Consider the following 18,721-nt stretch of genomic DNA (forward strand, 5'->3'; position numbering starts at 1 on the left):
AAAAGTTTTAATTTCTTCATAAAATTCAACAAAGTCAACAATTTAATCATCTTATTTTATTTTTATTTAACATTCAAAAAGTTGGAAATTTTTGGGATGTTACAAACTACCACCCTTAAAAGGAATCTCGTCCTCGAGATTCGAGAAGGCTAGAAAGAAAATCGATTCGGGGAGAAACTATGGTACTACCACCCTTAAAAGAAAGTCTTCGTAGATCATCAAATATCTTCTGTGTATCTCCAATTGCTTTGCCCTTCTTCATTTCTTCTCCATGTCTCGAATCCATGTTTTCGGTCTCGGTGATTTAAGATAGGAAAGATGTAGATCCTAGGGCGAAAAAACTATAGACGTACCCTTACAAACAAATTTTGTTCTGAAAATATTTTTATTTGCGATTGTCGTGAAAACAAGAAAAATGACACATCACAAATCACACAAATTGTTATATCTAGCGTCTGAGCTAAGCCTATCGGGCCTTTGGTTCCTAATATGTCATCTTGGATTCTTCAAAGTCTTTAGAGTCTTCGGTATTTATAACTTCATTCCTTCTAAAGATGTTCGATGATGTCATTGTAGATCCGGTCATCACCTCAGAATTGAAAACATTTGCTCTTGAAGAATTTTTTTAATAGGGAAATTTTTTAAGTTATTTTGTGAAATCAAATAGGATGAGAAAGGAAATAGTTGTGAAGAAGAGTACGAGAATCTTCCAAAAATATTTTAGCTTTCCCAGAAATTAGTCTTGACAAAAACAATTTTGAGACTTCCAGGTGAGAATGGGTGAGGTCCAACTATATATTTGAAGAGGCAAGAAACCAGAAATAAATTTTCGGTTTTAAGAAAGATGAGTAGTATGAGAGTATTTTCAAAAACTCTTTAAGAATATAGTTGATCCTATGGTTGCCATTTTCTAGGGTCACGTCCTACAGTCAACATATGCTCTGATACCATTTTCTAACGACCCGAACCTGGTAGGGTTCGAATCTCTGTGCTTACAGTGCTATCCCTGGATCATAGCTAGCACACACAGTAACAAATGAATATCAAGATATAACATACGTCATTTTATTACTCAAACGATGAATCCAGAGTTTATTACATCCTTACACAGCATAGTGGCTGGCTCACATTACAGCGGAAACATAAAGGTACGTCTTGGGCTTCATCAACGCCACAGGGCATGTTGAGTATAGACCCATGATCCTAGTCGTCCTCACTCATCATCTGCAACATGATATGTTACAGCCAAAAATGAATTCGGTCAATACTTTGAATGTATGGCAAGTCACACAAGTTGCAAAAGTGGTGTATAAATATATATACATGCAAGGTGTAAGCCCCAGGAGTAGGAAAACCCAGAGCGCGTAGGTACGAGGGGTTTATGTGCATGAGGTCACTACAATGGACCGTGAGGTCGCCTCGCATTCCCAAGCTTATGAGTAGGCCAAGCAACAGCTCGACACGCCCATGCACACAACGCCCACCTCATAGGCTCACGTTAGGCTTTCCAAGCCTGAGTGCTTCACCTTCCTGTGCACTTCACACATACACGCACGGTGCACATGATACAAGGGTAGAATACAGATTCAATATCACAACATGACCATCTACGACACAAAAGATGGAAATAAAGGTTCATATATAGCAACGCTCTACTGAGCAAGATCCAAATGACACTCAAAAGGGAAACATATCCCAACAGTACATCATACATAGAGGTAGCAAATAGTCTGAGTACAGACAAGATCCAAATTGGACTAAGAGTCCTGAAGATAACCAAGCGGGATCCATAACCAACAAGCCACAGGCTGCTGCCTTAGGAACGATCCTGCTACGCAACGAAGTCGTCGTCCGTGAACTCGACAAAGTAGCCTCCTGCGTACTGCTCATCATCTGTCGTACCTGTTTGTCGAAAAGCGGGTTCCGAAAAAAAAAGAGAAAAACGAGGGTAAGTACCAAATGGCACGTACTTGCGAGACAAGACCAGCTATGCTTGCTGGGGGGCGGTATAAACTTCGCCCGGCTATATGTGGAGTTTAGCGGCAGCAAAGCAACTAACCTATAGAGACACGCTACAACATTCGTCTACCAGAGAAGGTGAGAGAGCGCATAAGCTAACAGTTCTATACTCTGCAAACAAAACCCAGCCAATGCGATCCCCCTTAGCCAAGAGGTACTGGCAAGGCACTCACACAGTCGACAATTTTATTCCATGTCCGTTGTAGTAGTACTAACTTACTAAGCAGATTATTAGCAAAATTATTAGCGACAAGATTAGGTGTAAGTTGTTCTATGATCGAGTTAAACAGCTCCAAGTCGTCCATAACCGCGGACACGGCTTTCCGAAAAGATATACCCTGCAGGGGTGCACTACTGTTCCCATACACGCACGCTCTATCCTCCAACCAGGCGAAGGAAGGATATCACGACAAGACCGTTCCCAGTTCTGCAAGAAAGTCTAGGGGGGCCACCCAACTAAGCTACCCGTATCGAAGTCCGGCCGTACTCCGAAGCGGACTCAGGGTTTGCGTCGGCGGCTAGGCGTGCAAACCACACGCTTCGCTAAACGTCCCGCAAGGTACAGTACAGAATTTAAACACCCAAAGGCAACAGGAAGTAAACACCCGAAGGCAACAGTAAGTAAAGCATGGCATACATGGCATAGGCAAATAAAACCAAGGTTGTGGCCCCCTTTTCAACAGACTTGAGAAAAGGTAATGGGTGATGGGGGATCCCGATAAAATCTCCCGCGAGTGGTTAGTGCGCTCAGCCTTAGAACAGATAAAAAGAACTCGGGTCCTAGGTGACATAGGCATCCCAAATGGGCCTGCCGAAGATAGTACCCGGGGTTTACTGAAGGCCCACTACCCGAAGAATAAGAAGATTCGGAAGCCCAAGATGTTATTAAGGAAAGCTAGAGTTGTAATAGGAAGTGTTATTTGTAATCTTACGGGATGAATTAGAAACCATCCCGGACTCTGTAACTTGTACAACACGAATCCCTCGGCTCCACCTCCTATATAAAGGGGGAGTCGAGGGACGAGGAGATTATCGAATCATTGTTTACAAACCCTAGTTTTCATAATCGTCGAGTACTTTTCGGCTGAAACCTTCGAGATCTACTTACCCTCTACTTCCAACTAAACCCTAGCCTACAATCCATAGGCATTGACAAGTTGATACCTTGTCAATTGGCGCCGTCTGTGGGAACTAGAGGCGTAAGGATCTGATTTCGATGGCACGTTCAAGATCTTCGGCATCATCAACTGCAAGCAACGCGATGGATCGAGGTAAACAGATCGCTGCTAGTCCTGTCGATTTTGTTCCTCACCCACCCTCCCGTTTGGATGCATATGCGTATCTGGCGGAGCCTATGGAGATGACGTTCGGAAGGTTTCGCTTTCGCGTCGAAAAGGAAGGATCGTATCGTGTCGAAATTCCGATTTCGTCGGGATCGTCGGCGGTCGATTCTGATTTTTTAAGCTATACATCGTCAACCGAATCAGGAGAAGAAGAAACTTCGTCGACACGCTACGTCAGCACCAGGGCAAGAGAGAAACTCGCCAAGATCTTCAGCGACATGTCGTTTGAGTCATCTGCGGACTCATATATAAGCGATGGCCCAAGCGATGTCGACAGTTACGACTTCATCGACAAATCTATTACAGTGGGCAAGGTCTTCATCAATCTCAACGATGGTGTCACCAAACCCAACATAGCTCTGAATACAAAATATCATCAGATTTATGCCATTGAAGATCAAGAGGAAACATCTGAGGCTTTCGACGATCTGGGAAATCCATACGTCGATCCCTCCGATCTGCGACGAGGCCTGGGCAATAAATACGTTGGGCCACGGCAGAGACAGAGTTCAACTTTCGCAAGCAGCGTGGGATAGAGCCGCAAGAGCTATGAACGGTTCGGAACCAATGGCCACCACGGCCACACTGGGAGGAATTGCAAGCATATCAATATAGGCTCGCACGAGCTGCTAGAGAATTGGAAAAACAGACAATTGAGTTAAACAGAGAAAGGAGGCAGCTTCGCATCCGGCGGGGAGAAGGGCAGATCTAAGTCGACAATCTAGAACTTCGGGTGATAGCCACAGGAGGCTCTAACAGAGCAAGATCAAGGTTACAGCATATACCCGAAGCAGAAAGAGAGCATTTGGTCCAAAACCTCGACATGTCCTTTATGTCGATAGATACAAGAGGAAACATCATCCCTAAGACACCAGAGGCTGGGTATATGGCGACACACGCTTTTATCCTCGCATCTAAACCACCTCCAGGAGATCCAAGGGAAACACTATACAATATGGCGATAGCAGGAGTTGGAGCTATGGGGACAGCGTTTGTATCAACGCCTCCCGAAGGAGCGGCAAGGCAAAATAGTCCACGACTGCGCGGCACAAACGAGCGGCAGCCCCTGAAGGACCAAGTGGAGCAAGAGACACGGCAGCACAAGCAAGGGTCGATAGAGCGCGGCAAAGCAGAAGGGAACATCGGCAATCCCCGGAGCTTAACGACGAGGATATGTGTGGCTTGCCATGCTTCACGAGGAGAGTCCGAAAAACTCGAGTCCCTTCAGGATTCAAGTTACCTGACAACTTCAAGAAATTCGACGGCCTTCAAGATCCAGAGGATTGGCTAGTTGATTATCTCGAGACAGTGAAGCTCACAGGAGGAACCAGGGCAACAGCTATGCAAAGCATCCAGGTGCATTTGAGTGGAGCCGCACGATCTTGGATAAAGAAACTTACTCCAGGATCTATCGACAATGGGAAAGCTTCGAGGACGTGTTCGTCAAGAACTTCAGGTCCACGTGCAAAAAACCTGCGTCGTTAGAGGAGTTGAGAGCATGTCGACAAAAGCCAGACGAGCCAATGAGAAAATATATCCAAAGGTGGAACATCATCAAAAACTCGGCAGAAAATATATCTGACGAGAGAGCGATAGATGCGTTTGTCGCAGGAATCAGGCGTGGAGATTTCGTCGAGGACTTGGGAAGGACCAACCCAAAGACAGTATCCGCGTTAATGGAAATAGCAAACAGATGGGCAGATGGAGAAGATGCTGTCCACAATAAACGACACAGGTCGCCAGAGGAGGACCGTGGTCGAAATTATCAACCGAGGCGACGATTTCCTCGGCAGTACCCGAACTATGACCCTCTAGGACAAATTTCGGCAGGTTTTCGGGCAAACACAGGAGGGAACAACAGAGATGATTATCAGAGAAGCAATGAGCAGCCAAGCGATAATAGGGATGATTCTCGAAACAACAAGCAAAATAGCGGGCCTAGGTTCCCGAGGCCTCTCGTGTCTCCCGAAGAGATGATGAATGGGCCGTGTCAGATGCACTTTTTCCTCGACAACAACGGAAAAAGACAGTCAGGACATCTGCAGAAAGATTGTCGTAATTTCCGTGCAATGTTAAGGTGGGCGAGCACGCTAACGCTCGGGCAGCACAGAAATCCTCGAGAACCCAGGAGCGAGATTCACTTACCACCTCCTCCCGCGATTACGAGACGACAATCGACATCGGCTCAGAATAGCGGCAGCACCTCCACCACCGCCTTATGTTGATCCTAACTCCAACGGAGCGGTGTCGATGATTCGTAAAGGAAGGCCATCCAATAGAGCTCGAAAGTAATCTCACGACAGTGTTTATGGCGGAAAAAGATGCCCCCACCAACAATCGAGTATCTTAATTGGTCGGGGCAAGATATTGGCTTCACCATAGCGGATCATCCGCAGCAAGTTCCTCGACCGGGACAATCAGCACTTATCTTACCGGCGGTTATTGCGGGATTTGATGTTTCTCGAGTATTCATAGACGGCGGCAGCAGCTTAAACCTTATGTATGCAGATACATTAAGGAAGATGAACATATCCCTAGCAAACTTGAAGCCAACGGACACAAGGTTCCACGCACGGTATCACACCGGAGAAACCAAGTTATCCATTGGGGAAGATCAATCTCGACGTTCGATTTGGAACCCGAGAGAATTATAGAATCGAGAGGCTGGAATTTGAAGTCGTGGATTTTCCGTCGCAATACCACGCTCTGTTGGGACGACCAGCATATGCTAGATTTATGGCGGTGCCACATTATACATACCTGTTGTGGAGGTTGCCTGGACCAAAGGGACCAATCACAGTCAAAGGAAGCTTCGCCTTAGCCGATAAGTGCGATAAGGATTTTCACCGGATATCAGAAACTTTCGGGATGCAAGCTGAGTACTTGGCGTCAAGGAGTATGACTGACTACGACGTGCTGCCAGACGCTGGAAGGCCAAACAAAGAATCAACTTTCAACACCGAGAAAAATTCTAAGGAGGTGCAGATTCACCCGACAGACCCGAAAAAGACGACGTCCATCGCAAACGACATGGACCTCGCATAGGAAAGCGCGCTCGTCGAGTTCCTCCGTGAGAACTGGAAAATCTTCGCATGGTGTCCAGCTGACATGCCAGGAGTACCCAGGGAACTTGCCGAGCACCACCTAAACTTGGATCCATTAGCGAGACCAATCAAACAACCCTTGCGGCGTTTTTCGTAACCAAACCGTAAAGCCATGCATCGTAAATCAATCGGCTAAGAGAAGCTGTTTTTATCAAAGAAATATTCTACGAAGCCACATGGGTAGCAAATCCTGTGTTGGTGCCGAAGAAAAACACTAAGGTCCTTCGCATGTGCGTCGACTTTACGTGTCTCAATAAACATTGTCCAAAGGATCACTTTCCCCTCCCGAGGATCGATCAAATTATCGACTCCACGGCTGGATGTGAACGTCTTTCCTTCCTGGACGCATATTCTGGTTATAACCAGATCAGATTGAAAGAAGAAGATGAAGTAAAGACAGCGTTTATTACACCTTACGGCGTGTTTTGCTCTGAGAACAATGCCCTTTGGTCTAAAAAATGCGGGAGCAACATATCAGAGGATGATGCAGAAGTGTTTGGCGACACAGATTGGGAAAAACGTGCAAGTATACATCGACGATGTCGTCATAACATCAAAAAAGGGAGCAACATTGATCGAGGATCTCAAGGAAACCTTTGACAACCTCGACAAATTCTGTCTCAAGCTGAACCCGACGAAGTGTTCTTTTGGCGTCCCAGCAGGAGAACTTCTGGGGTTTCTAGTTTCAGCAAGAGGGATTGAAGCAAATCCCGATAAAATACAAGCTATCGTAACAATGAGGAAGCCAACAAAGTTGAAAGAAATACAGCAGCAGCTAATCAAGTAGTCGCAGCTTTGAGCAGATTAGTAGCCAGGCTGGGAGAAAAAGCGTTACCATTTTACGCTCTAATAAAGCAAGGAGATAAATTCCAGTGGAACGAAGAGGCCGACAGAGCTTTCGAGGATTTGAAGCGCACAATCTCGACACCACCAATTTTGGTAGCGCCGAAAGAAAAGGAACCTCTCCTGCTGTATATTGCAGCCACGCCCCAAGTGGTTAGCACGGTGCTAGTTGTCGAAAGAGAAGAAGAAGGAAAACTCCATGGAGTGCAAAGGCCAGTATATTTCATCAGTGAAGTTTTATCGCCTTCCAAACAGCGGTACCCGCAGTACCAGAAACTAGCATATGGAGTAATTGCAACGGCAAGGAAGTTGCGCCACTATTTTTCGGCACATCCGATAATAGTAGTCAACGAAGCACCTCTTTCAAATATACTGAACAATCCAGAAGCTACAGGGCGTGTCTCCCTTTGGGGAATAGAACTTTCCCCTCGGGACATCACGTATGAAAAAAGAAAGGCAATCAAGTCGCAAGTTCTGCCAGATTTCATTGCAGAGTGGATGGAGCTACAAAACACGGGACCCCCAGATTTGTCGAGAACCTGGACCATGAACTTCGATGGGTCCAAGAGAGTAGAAGGAGCTGGTGCAGGAGTAGTACTTATATCACCTGAAGGCGACAAATTGAAATACGTCCTTCGGATGACGTTCCCTAATGCATCCAACAATGAAGCAGAATATGAAGCCCTCATACACGGGATGAAGATGGCGAAAGCTTGCGGTGCAACTCGACTAAAAATCTTTGGCGACTCACAATTGGTGGCTCAGCAAGTTATGAACCAATGTGATGCAGTCAATGATAGCATGATGGCATACAAGGAAGTGTACAATGAGCTCGAGAAGCTGTTTGATGGATGCGAGGTAAATCACATCAGCCGATTGAGCAATGATGGAGCCGACGTTCTCGCAAACATCGGGTCGCAGTGCCTCCCAATTCCGCCAGGAGTATTTTGGGAAGAAATAGCGGAGAGATCCACGAAGCCAAAAAAGGTGCAGAAAAAAGCAAAAGAAGAGAAAACTTCGACGCTTCTCAAAGAAACCACTGAGGATGAAGAGGACCAAGAACTTGTGATGATGGTACAAATTCCGTGGATGCAAGCATATATATCATACATCCTCAGGAAAGAAATACCCGACGATCCAGTTGAAGCAAGGTGTGTCACACCCAAAGAAGGAAGAGTAATTCTGAAGGACGTACACGAAGGGATATGTGGCCACCACGCAAGTAGTCGAGCTATTGCAGCCAAAGTTTTTCGGGCAGGATTCTATTGGTTGACAGCAATTGAGGATGCCAAGGAAATAGTAAGAACTTGCGACGCGTGTCAAAGATTCGCCGCCAAACCTCACTCTCCAGCAATGAATTAACACCAATACCATTGTCGTGGCCCTTTGCCCAATGGGGACTTGATATGGTGGGCAAGTTGCACAAAGCTTCGCCAGGAGGATATGAGTACTTGCTGGTTGCTGTCGACAAATTCACCAAGTGGATAGAAGCAAAGCCGATAAATTCACCAGATGCAGCATCAGCAATAAAATTCGTGAAGGGCATCGTTTTTCGATTTGGAGTACCTCATAGCATTGTCACAGACAATGGCAGCAACTTTACGTCAAAGGAGTTCAAGGCGTACTGTGCAGAGGTAGGCATCAAATTGCACTTCGCATCAGTTGCACATCCTCAAACCAATGGTCAAGTCGAGAAAGCCAATGGCATCATCTGCAATGGCATCAAGAAACGCCTATTAGGACCACTGGAAAAAGCTCGACATACTTGGCCAGAAGAACTACCAAGTGTGTTATGGAGCATCCGAACAACACCAAATACAAATGGCTACACAGAGACACCGTTTTTCCTTGTCCATGGAGCGGAAGCGATCGCCAATAGAAATAGAGCACGACTCCCCCGAGAGTCACGAGTATAATGAAGAAGCTTCCGTGAAAGCATTGGAAGACGACGTCGACGCACTCGACGAAGCTCGAGACGAAGTATTATCAAGGGTAACCAAATATCAGCAGGACCTGAAAAATTACCACAGTCGACGTTTGAGACCAAGATCTTTTCAAGTCGGAGACTTAGTTTTGCGACTCAATCAAGAGCGCACTGAAAAACTCGAGTCGCCATGGCTTGGCCCCTACGTCATAACGGAAGTAATTGAAGGAGGAGCGTACAGGATAAAAGACAAGAAGACAGGGGTTCCCGAGAAAAACCCCTGGAACGTGGCACAGCTCAGGCGGTTCTATGCCTAGAGTTGAAATATAGTCCTTCTCTGCAAAAATACAATGTACTGAAACGCCCGCGAGTTTTCAGACGCACTCTTTTCCTTTTCGGGGCACCGAGTGGGGCCGGAAAGGTTTTTAATGAGGCGGGCTCGCGGTGCTGCAATATAATAAAGATAGTGGAGATATATTTCTTATTCTTCGACACGCTCGGGGGCTCAATGCCTTCAAATCTCAAAATACGTACAATATAGACAAATCAGACTTACCAAAATATATCGCCTTGGTACACTAAATACCTCGCCAAATATCGGAAGCTAATAAAATTATAAACATAGTGTACGCGCCAAAAAACTTACTGCTTTGGTCTAAGAACCTCGCAACAAAAATATAGAACTGTGACACCACGACACTCGGGGGCTTCCAACCCATCAATGAAAAAACAGAGATATCTTATTATGACAGGAGGGAAAACCTCCGAGATAGAAAAATAGTATAGACTCCAGCCAAAAGCTCGGGGGCTCAGTGATCAAAAACACAGCTTGACAATATAGATTGTGTTTACAAATATACAAAAATGTATCAATGATAGAAATACAGCAAAGAAGAGGAAAAAGTTTTCAAGGGAAACCTAGCACATGATCTATGGTTATCCGCTCAGTAGAAGGACGAGTACTATGTTCAGCATAGCTTCCTTTCACGAAGAACTCAGAATCCATCCGAAGAAGTTCATCCATCATATCTTCAGCAACAGGAGTCACCAAATCGTCAATCTTGCCCATATTTCTCTTTTTCTTTGCCATCTTCGCCAAACAAGTAGGAACAATTTGATCTATGGGCAATTTTGGATAACAAATTTTTATCATCATCATGGCAAATCTTGCGCCAGCAGAAAGTTGAGCTCGCACAAAGCCATGGATTCGAGGAGCATCTCGAAATTTCTCCATTAAAGCTGGAAGGGTTTCTGGCATTTTGTTCCGAGGGAACATGGTCCCATAAACTAAGAATAAAGTCTTCGTACGTAAGTCAAGGAAATCGCGGACCTGAGCCGCGCGATCTTGAAATCGACGATTTGGCAGTGCGCTCGGGAGTAACCCAAAAATTAGACCCATGTTGCGCAGCCGATCTCGACAAAACAGTGGTTCGAGCTTCAACACGTTGGTCTTCGGCAGCAGCATCCGTAAGCGAGGCACGACACATCAAACAAACAATCAAGGAACGAATGGTGAAAAATAATATCCAATATGGTTACGAGCGGGAAACATACTGTCATGTCCAAAGCGGCATCGATCATTAGCTGAAGCATATAATTCTCACGGGAAGAAGCTTCAGCAGCTTCAGCCAGAAGATCCTTCGCAGCGATGGCTTCTTTTGCCTGTTGAAGAGCAATTTCCTCTCTCTCGGACGCTTGTCGAGATTTTTCCATCATCGCAAGAGTCTGTTTCTTCATGGATTGAAGTTGTTGTCGAAGTTCTTGCAAATCTTCCGACAAATGTTTGCTTGAAGAACCTTCGAGAGGGTTATCATCGATTAGCATTTTCTTCAAGAAGGAAGAGGCAGGTGAAGCATCGGCAGAGCAAGGATTGGTCGAATAGTTGTCAAATATTAACTGGAAAAGAAAGCGCCAGGATCAATGATAATGCCAGGGGGAATTTCATTAATTTCTAGACAAATTTACATAGACATTACAAAAGAAGTTTCTCCAAAAAGGACTACCAGGATAATGGTCGCCACAGCTAAATTGGCGACAGGGGCAAAAGAGACAAAGAAAGCAAAAAACAAAGAGGCATGCAACTAGACCTCCGGCCTTGATGAGCTAGGAGTTGAAGCTGGTTTGATCCCGAGATAGGCCAGGATTTTCTTCGTGTTGGGCTTGGCTGCCTTAATCAACGACCTCCATCTTGGATCGCTCTATCTGATCGGTGTCGCCAACCTTCATCCAATCAATAGTTTGTTGGGTGCCATCGGCGACAGGGCAACAAGACTCTCGACAAAGAATCTTCATGTTTTCCTGGCGCATCTTCGATCCAAGGTCCTCTGATGAATTGAAGCTCTGGGCAAGGGCAAGGAAAGTCTTGGGCTCCTCTTTCTTCGGGAAGAAGTAGGGGAACAGCGTCGACAGTCCCGCGTCAGCATTCGCCACGCCTTCACGAATTTCGGATCCATGTAACTCCAGATAAGAAAGTGCGTCAAGGAGAGGATCATTGTCGGGATTCTCCAGATCAAACTCTTGGTTTGTTTGGCCTGCCACAGGAAATAAACGTTGGTCAAAAAAAAAACAAGAAACAGCAGGTCCCATAAAAAATAGAAGGGATCGATAATATTACCTTGAAAGCGTCGACTTTGCGATTTCAGGCGCTTGAGAATCCCCTGCTCACGAGCAGCCTGTGCGGCTTTGTGCTCGTTTAAAGCAGTTTCAGCATCTTCAAGTTTTTTCTGTAGTTCCTCGACACTAGCAGCTTTTGCTTTGGCTTCATCAGCCTCTGTTTTGGCTTCGCTAGCAACAAGTTCGGCTTTCTTGCGGGCCGCTTCACTTTGCTCCAATTTTTGAGCAAGTGCGTCGGCACGTTTGTTGGCCTCTGCAAGTTTCTCTGTCGAAATAAAAAAGAAAGGTCCAAAATTGCGACAAACGACAGGAGCAAGAAGTCAAAAACAACGACAGCAAAAAAGTTATTACCTTCGGTTCTGTTGGCATACTCACGGTACCCAATGAATTGGGACCCGATGCGGATAAGCTCTTTGATCATGGGCTATCAAAGAAGAACAAAGAAAGAGAAACATCGGTATGAAAAAAGAGTGAAGGCGTGAAAAAGCAAAATAGAGGAAATATAGATATCGGCAAGAAAATTAAAAAAAAAAAAAAAACTTACATCATCCAAGAGCAGAGTAGAAGAGCTACCCAATTGAGGGGCAGGCTCAATGATCGTTTCAATCCTTGTCCTTTTTGGTGAAGGAGCAAGGGGGCTTGATGGCGGAGTAGTGGTGACGACATCTCGTTGAGGAGGCGAGGATTCTTCTCCTTCAACTAGCGTATCCGAGGCAAGCAAAGTATGTGACGTGCTCGTCCGAGGAGCCACGTCAACAGTTGGTATTTCTTCCTCATCATCGCTGTGATTAAAACTCGACGGCATAAAAAGCAAGACAAGACAAACATTTCGAGTACAGAAAAAAGGAGAAATAAAAATAACTTACGAGCTGACGAGGGATTCAAGATAAGGATCGTAAGCCGCCTTCTGATGTGAAGGATCAACTTCTTCGGCTTTGGAAGTACCGGAATCTTCGACATCATTCCTCTTCCTTTTGCCTTTCGGGGAGACAGCGGGAGGAGGAGATTGTGCCGACGCAGTACCTTCGGAAGAACCCGCAGATTTTCGAGAATCCACGGGTTCATTCACAAAAGATGGAGCTTCCTGATTGTCATCAGTGACAATGGCCCTTTCTTCGACTTCTCCACCTTCAGGGAGAGGAGGAAGCGAGACAAGGTCTGGATGATTCTGTGCAAAATAAAACAAGGACCGATGTCAGAAAAGAAGTTACAAAAAAGTTAGCAAAGCAACAATAAGATAATAGACAAAGATTACCTGGGGGAGTGGATTGGCGGCGCTGAATGGTTTTACACGACAAGAAGCAGGGACAGGATCCTTTTCTTTGAGAGATGAGATTTTTCGGACAAGCTTTTCCAAGTCTTTGACTTCCAAATCCACCGACAGCCGATCTACATCCTCGTTGCCAGCATATCTCCATAGAGGATTTTTGCGAACCTGAAGCGGCTGCACTCTAGTCCTAAGAAAATATGCAGTAATTTGGATACCCGATAACTCTTTGCCGCGAGTATTTTGCAACTCGTGAATACGAGCCATCAAGTTTTCTGTCGACGCCCTCTCTTCTTCGGTGGCCTCCGCGTCCCAGGAGCGGCGGCGAAAAATTTTCTCGGCACCATCAAAAGGAGGGATGTTGTCCTCTGCACATCCATGGTTCTCCTCCTGAATGTACAACCACTTCTTGCGCCATCCTTGAACTGAGTCAGGAAGCTTGACGTCGAAGTAGTCGACAGTGGGCCGAACAGAAATCACAACGCCGCCTATATTATAGGCGACATTGGGCGAGCCATTACGGCAGCAGAAGAAAATGCGCTTCCAAAGCGCCCGATTAAGTGGACGCCAAGGAAGGCCTCGCACAGAGTAATGAAAATGGAAATATGGAGGATTGAATTTGGCGTAAGGTGGTGGAGTTGCAGACCGTAGATAAAAAGAAGTCCACGGAGAAAAGGATGAATGGGGGCGGAAAGACCGCGGATGAGGTGGTCGACAAAACTTACCCGATACCCCATTGGAGGGGTTGGGTAACTTTCCTCACTGGGGAAGCGCAATGCCTGGGGTTTCTTGCTGATCCCCAGCTTCCTCAGCATGTTGACGTCCTGAGCGGAAATCTTCGATCTTTCCCACTCTGCCGTTCCAAGATCCACGGCGGCCATGGAGGACTCCAGCGTGCTATGCCTTGTCAAGCGACGAGGTGGCATCAACAATGGCGCAGGATTCACAGCAGGGAGGCAAAGAGTTTAGGAAGCTGTGGATCGCAGGAGAAATTTGCAGCTGAGAGAAAGAAGACGGCGCGGGCGGAAGTGTCCAAGGAGGAAGAAGACGAATTTATATAGGGGTGCGGTGAAACGACGAACCGTTGGATAAGGAAAATGTGTGACAGATGATAGCCACGTGGCATTAAGGGTAAAAAAGTAATTCAACGTCGCGGAAGTTACGGTGCATGCGCCAGAAAAAGCGGAGGACGTGTGTCCCCCACTTGCACGACGTGTCAAGATAGTGGATTAATTGGGCCCGCATGGCGGCGAGAAAAGGCTTGTCGCAAATTTTTGACAGGCAATCGTGGCTATCGTCAGCAACAACGTCATCTTGACAGAAGAAAAAATTCGACTCAACAGCTTCATAAAAGGCGACACGGAAAAATAATGATTGAGCCTTTGATCAAATACAAGTTTCTGATCAAATGCTCGGGGGCTACTTTGGAAAAAAGAAAAAGATCTAGAAAGACAAAATAGAAATGGCGTGAGCCTATGACCAAATACAAATATTTGTTCATAGCCTCGGGGGCTACTCCCATCGGGAGCGCTGTTCGCGCACCCGAGAAATTATAAAACTTCGGGAGAAAAAAGGAAATATGTCGGCATAAGGCGTGGAGCCTACACCCAAGTACAAGTCCTTGGTTGTAGCCTCGGGGGCTACTCCCATCGGGAACGCTGTTCGCGTGCCCGATGAAATTATAAAAGAAAGAAAGAAAGAGAAAAAAGAAAGATAGAAGAGCAAAAGAGTATATTTCGAGTTATAATTAACTCTACATATACTCCCATCGGGAGAGCAATATAAGTCATCTTTGACTCGATAAAATGTGCCATTCAAACAGCCGAAAAAGCACTCGACAATATATTCTCAGAACGCCAAAGTTGCGATCAATTTCTGAATGCCGCAAGTTTGCGAAGGTAAGACCCCAGATCCGTTCTGCTGGGCGTGGCATCGCCGAAGATCAAGCTCTGCTACTTTTATCCGTATCAACAGATACGAAGAAAAATCCTAACGGACGCGTTAGGTACCCGATAAACTTTCTTTGGGACTCGACGAATGGTAAGACCTTAAGCGGCACCTGTCGAAGTTTACACCGGTATCCCGAGATCATGTCCAGGGACGTGATTTTGAAGTAGGTTTTTGCGGATTGCCACTAGAGCAGTTAACTAGTACCTGATCCGTCAGATGAACTAGCCCCAATTACCATTATCCCTGTACAATATAGATATCAATGAGGAGAAATAGAGAAAAGTTAAAGCTGTCGAATAAAAAATAAACAGTGGAGATTTTCCTTGACCCTACGATTCAAGCAAAATCTCGGGGGCTACTGACATAGGCATCCCAAATGGGCCTGCCGAAGATAGTACCCGGGGTTTACTGAAGGCCCACTACCCGAAGAATAAGAAGATTCGGAAGCCCAAGATGTTATTAAGGAAAGCTAGAGTTGTAATAAGAAGTGTTATTTGTAATCTTACGGGATGAATTAGAAACCATCCCGGACTCTGTAACTTGTACAACACGAATCCCTCGGCTCCACCTCCTATATAAAGGGGGAGTCGAGGGACGAGGAGATCATCGAATCATTGTTTACAAACCCTAGTTTTCATAATCGTCGAGTACTTTTCGGCTGAAACCTTCGAGATCTACTTACCCTCTACTTCCAACTAAACCCTAGCCTACAATCCATAGGCATTGACAAGTTGATACCTTGTCACTAGGGGACATTAGCGAGACAAAAATCCGATGCTTTCGCAAAGGGGCTCACCGATGCCTCTGCAATATTATTATCCCTTATCAAATTTTAGTTGTAGCAAAAGTTATCATCATCATTTTCAAAAGGTGGTACATGTGTCAACTTCCCAACAAGATATCCCGAACATTTCGAGATATCAACATAAACCCTAAACTCGCCTACGACTCGCAAAGCTGGCAAACAACAAACAATAGGTAGGGCGAGGAGGTGTAACTCGGATATATAGGTAACATGTGGAAAAGGACACGTGACACAACAGAATCGCAACATAGGGATAGCAATAGACCAAAAGAGCATGAAAATGTAAAATGGGTGAAGGGGTGGGCTCGCCTGTCAGATCAGCGGTAGAAGCACAGGCACGATCCTCCTGGGGGTGCTCGTACTCCTGCTCGAACTGCTCTGCGTCGGTGTCTACTCGAGCAGAACCAAATAGCACATACAAGGAAAGGTATAGCACAAATCAATACAAGTATGCAATGCACAATATGATGCATGATGACATGGCAAAAATGATATGTGCAAGGCAAAATTAAGTGGGGTGCTCATAATTCACATGAAATGATAAGCACCCTCACATATACCTTAATTGAATTTGCAAGTTTTATTTTTGGACAATTCAGAGATGATGCCAATGATGCATGATGATGCAAGATTTGAATTCCTTTCACTTTTCTGATGAGAATAGACATAAAATTTGTTGAATTTGGAGTTATGGAATTAAAGATATGAATTATGCCATATTACTCAATTTAATTCAGATTTAAATATGTCCAAATTTTAATTATTCAAAACCCAAAACAAAGTTCATATTTGAATAGTTCATGAAATGCTGATCAAAATGGATATATGGTTTGTCAAATTTGAGTTTCGAAAAGTGCAAAAATAAATAGATTGAATTGTAGGCAGATTTCAATTTCAGAAAAGAAAAAGGAAAAGAATTTTGAATTTGGGACAGATCTGGGCGGGAGTCGTTTTGTACAGAGCTGGGGCTAGCTTCAGACGCTGACTGCTGGGGTCCGCGGCCACGTAGGCATGCCAGCGTGGCGAGCCAAAAAGGGGTGGACTTATACTGCGCCCGCGAGGAATCGAGCCCGGGTCGACTGCGGTGAGGAAGCAGGGCGCAGCCAGTGGAGCTGGTGTTCGGTTTTGATAAGATACGGGATGCATACAAGGTAAAGTATATCCCGCGAGATAACTGAAGTTTGACACTATGAACTGAGAAAGTGACAGTGTCGATTCCTGTTGATGGATTTGTGCGCGAATTTTAAAGCGATCAAAACGATAAAACTGTGCAGATCTAGGCGAGGCTCGGATGTAGTTGAGCAAGTGGAACATGCCAAGATTCGAAGGAGACATGTTTGGGGTGTTTTGGTGCACCGTGGTGGCGGCGAGGTTCGCCGGAAAATGGGGCCGTGACGACGGCGAGTAACAGCAGAAAAACTGCAGCTTCACGGGTCGACTTGGCATCGACATGGGCGTCGCGTCTCTGCATGGATTTCAGCGAAGTAAAACCCTAAGCTGTAGCCCCCAGTGCCGTGCATCGAATGGAGTAGACGGCGCGTCCTGGCGAGGTTTGTGTCGCCGGCGGCGTTCGTCGGAAAAGGGCGCCGTGGTGGACTCGGTGCCGACTTTCGTTTTCGCTTTCTAACCAGGGAACTAGGCATGCTTGGGCAAGGGAGGAAGAGGAGGACGGGGTGTTGCTGCTGCTCACCGCGAGGTGGCTGACAACGAGGGGAACACGGCGGAGGAGATGCCGGCGGCGAGGAAGAAGGAGTAGCCGGGGTAGACGACGGTGGCGTGGAAAAAAAAAATCTTGGCTGTCTCTGCGCGTGCCCAGTTCCGTGAAGTAGACCAGGACGGAGATGACGACAAGGCGGTTCGATTCCCGGGCTCAGGTGGCGTCGATGCAGGCCATGGCGACGGCGGCGGTCGTCGGAAGCTCCGGGAAAAACCCTCTCTCTCACTGGATGTTGGAGAGGGAGGTGAAGGTGGCGGCGCGGAGGAGGAAACGAGCTAGGGTTTGGGAGCAGGTTTGGTGTTGCTTATAAGGGGATGGTGGGGAGCAGGTCGCCGTGAGGAGAGACGACGCCGTCGCCGTATCGTTCCAGGAAAAGGTGGCGAGGACGACGACGTGAAGTGAGAAGGGTTGCCTCCGTTTACTGTTTTCGGTAACGTATTGATGGGCTGGGTGTTGGGCCTCATCTTGGGCTGGTCTGGTGGCTGCCACGGTGAGAAAGAGAGAGGGTACATGGGCTCCGGCTGGGTTAGATTTAGGTGGGTTTGGGTTTAGACTAGGTTAGCTAGGGTTTGCTTTCTCTCTTCATTTTCTGATTTTATTTTCTTTTCAAAATAAAAACTATTTTATGAATTTGATAAGAAGGTAATGTTTGAAATTTGGAAAGGGAAAGAGTATGAGAAGCACACCATATCACATGTGATGGAGAGAATATGAAGAGAAATAAAATATAAAGGGAAAATATGCATAGAGCTAAAAGGAAGAAATGCTCCATGATTTTATGTGAACATAAATTGGTTAAGCTTGGCAATGAACCAACCATTGTAATGGAGTATCTCCAAGTCAAATAGGTTGGTTAAGCAAGTAGGAGAGGTAGGATAGAAAGATTAGGGTTGGCCCCAATTTTAGAAAATTGGCCATGACCTTTGTGTATTGTGATAAAAGAGGGAGAAGGATTTGTGGTGCCTTTCTTGGAACATCACAAGAGGAGGGGATGAACCAAGAGAGAAGAAGAAGAAGAAAACCAAGCAAGCAAAAGAAAACCCAAAAGCAAATGCAATTTATAAAAGCCAAAGGTGATAACATGCATGAGTGCAATATGATGAGATGAACAAATGCAAGAAAAGATAAAAAGGAAC

General features: G+C 45.8%; 2 long non-coding RNA genes across 2 annotated transcripts; both read right to left on the reverse strand.

Moving 5' to 3' along the window:
- Positions 1–1,622: 1,622 nt before the first annotated feature.
- LOC139832231 (uncharacterized) lies at positions 1,623–16,280 on the reverse strand. Its single transcript, XR_011746961.1, has 2 exons — positions 16,178–16,280; positions 1,623–1,902 (listed from the first exon to the last, which is right to left on the reverse strand). It is a non-coding gene; the product is annotated as an uncharacterized lncRNA (long non-coding RNA).
- On the reverse strand, positions 12,198–13,004 carry LOC139832230 (uncharacterized). The gene is made up of 3 exons (XR_011746960.1): positions 12,713–13,004; positions 12,391–12,628; positions 12,198–12,270 (listed from the first exon to the last, which is right to left on the reverse strand). It is a non-coding gene; the product is annotated as an uncharacterized lncRNA (long non-coding RNA).
- Positions 16,281–18,721: the final 2,441 nt, after the last annotated feature.

The sequence above is a fragment of the Lolium perenne genome, chromosome 6, assembly GCF_019359855.2.
Source record: "Lolium perenne isolate Kyuss_39 chromosome 6, Kyuss_2.0, whole genome shotgun sequence".
Taxonomy (NCBI): domain Eukaryota; kingdom Viridiplantae; phylum Streptophyta; class Magnoliopsida; order Poales; family Poaceae; genus Lolium; species Lolium perenne.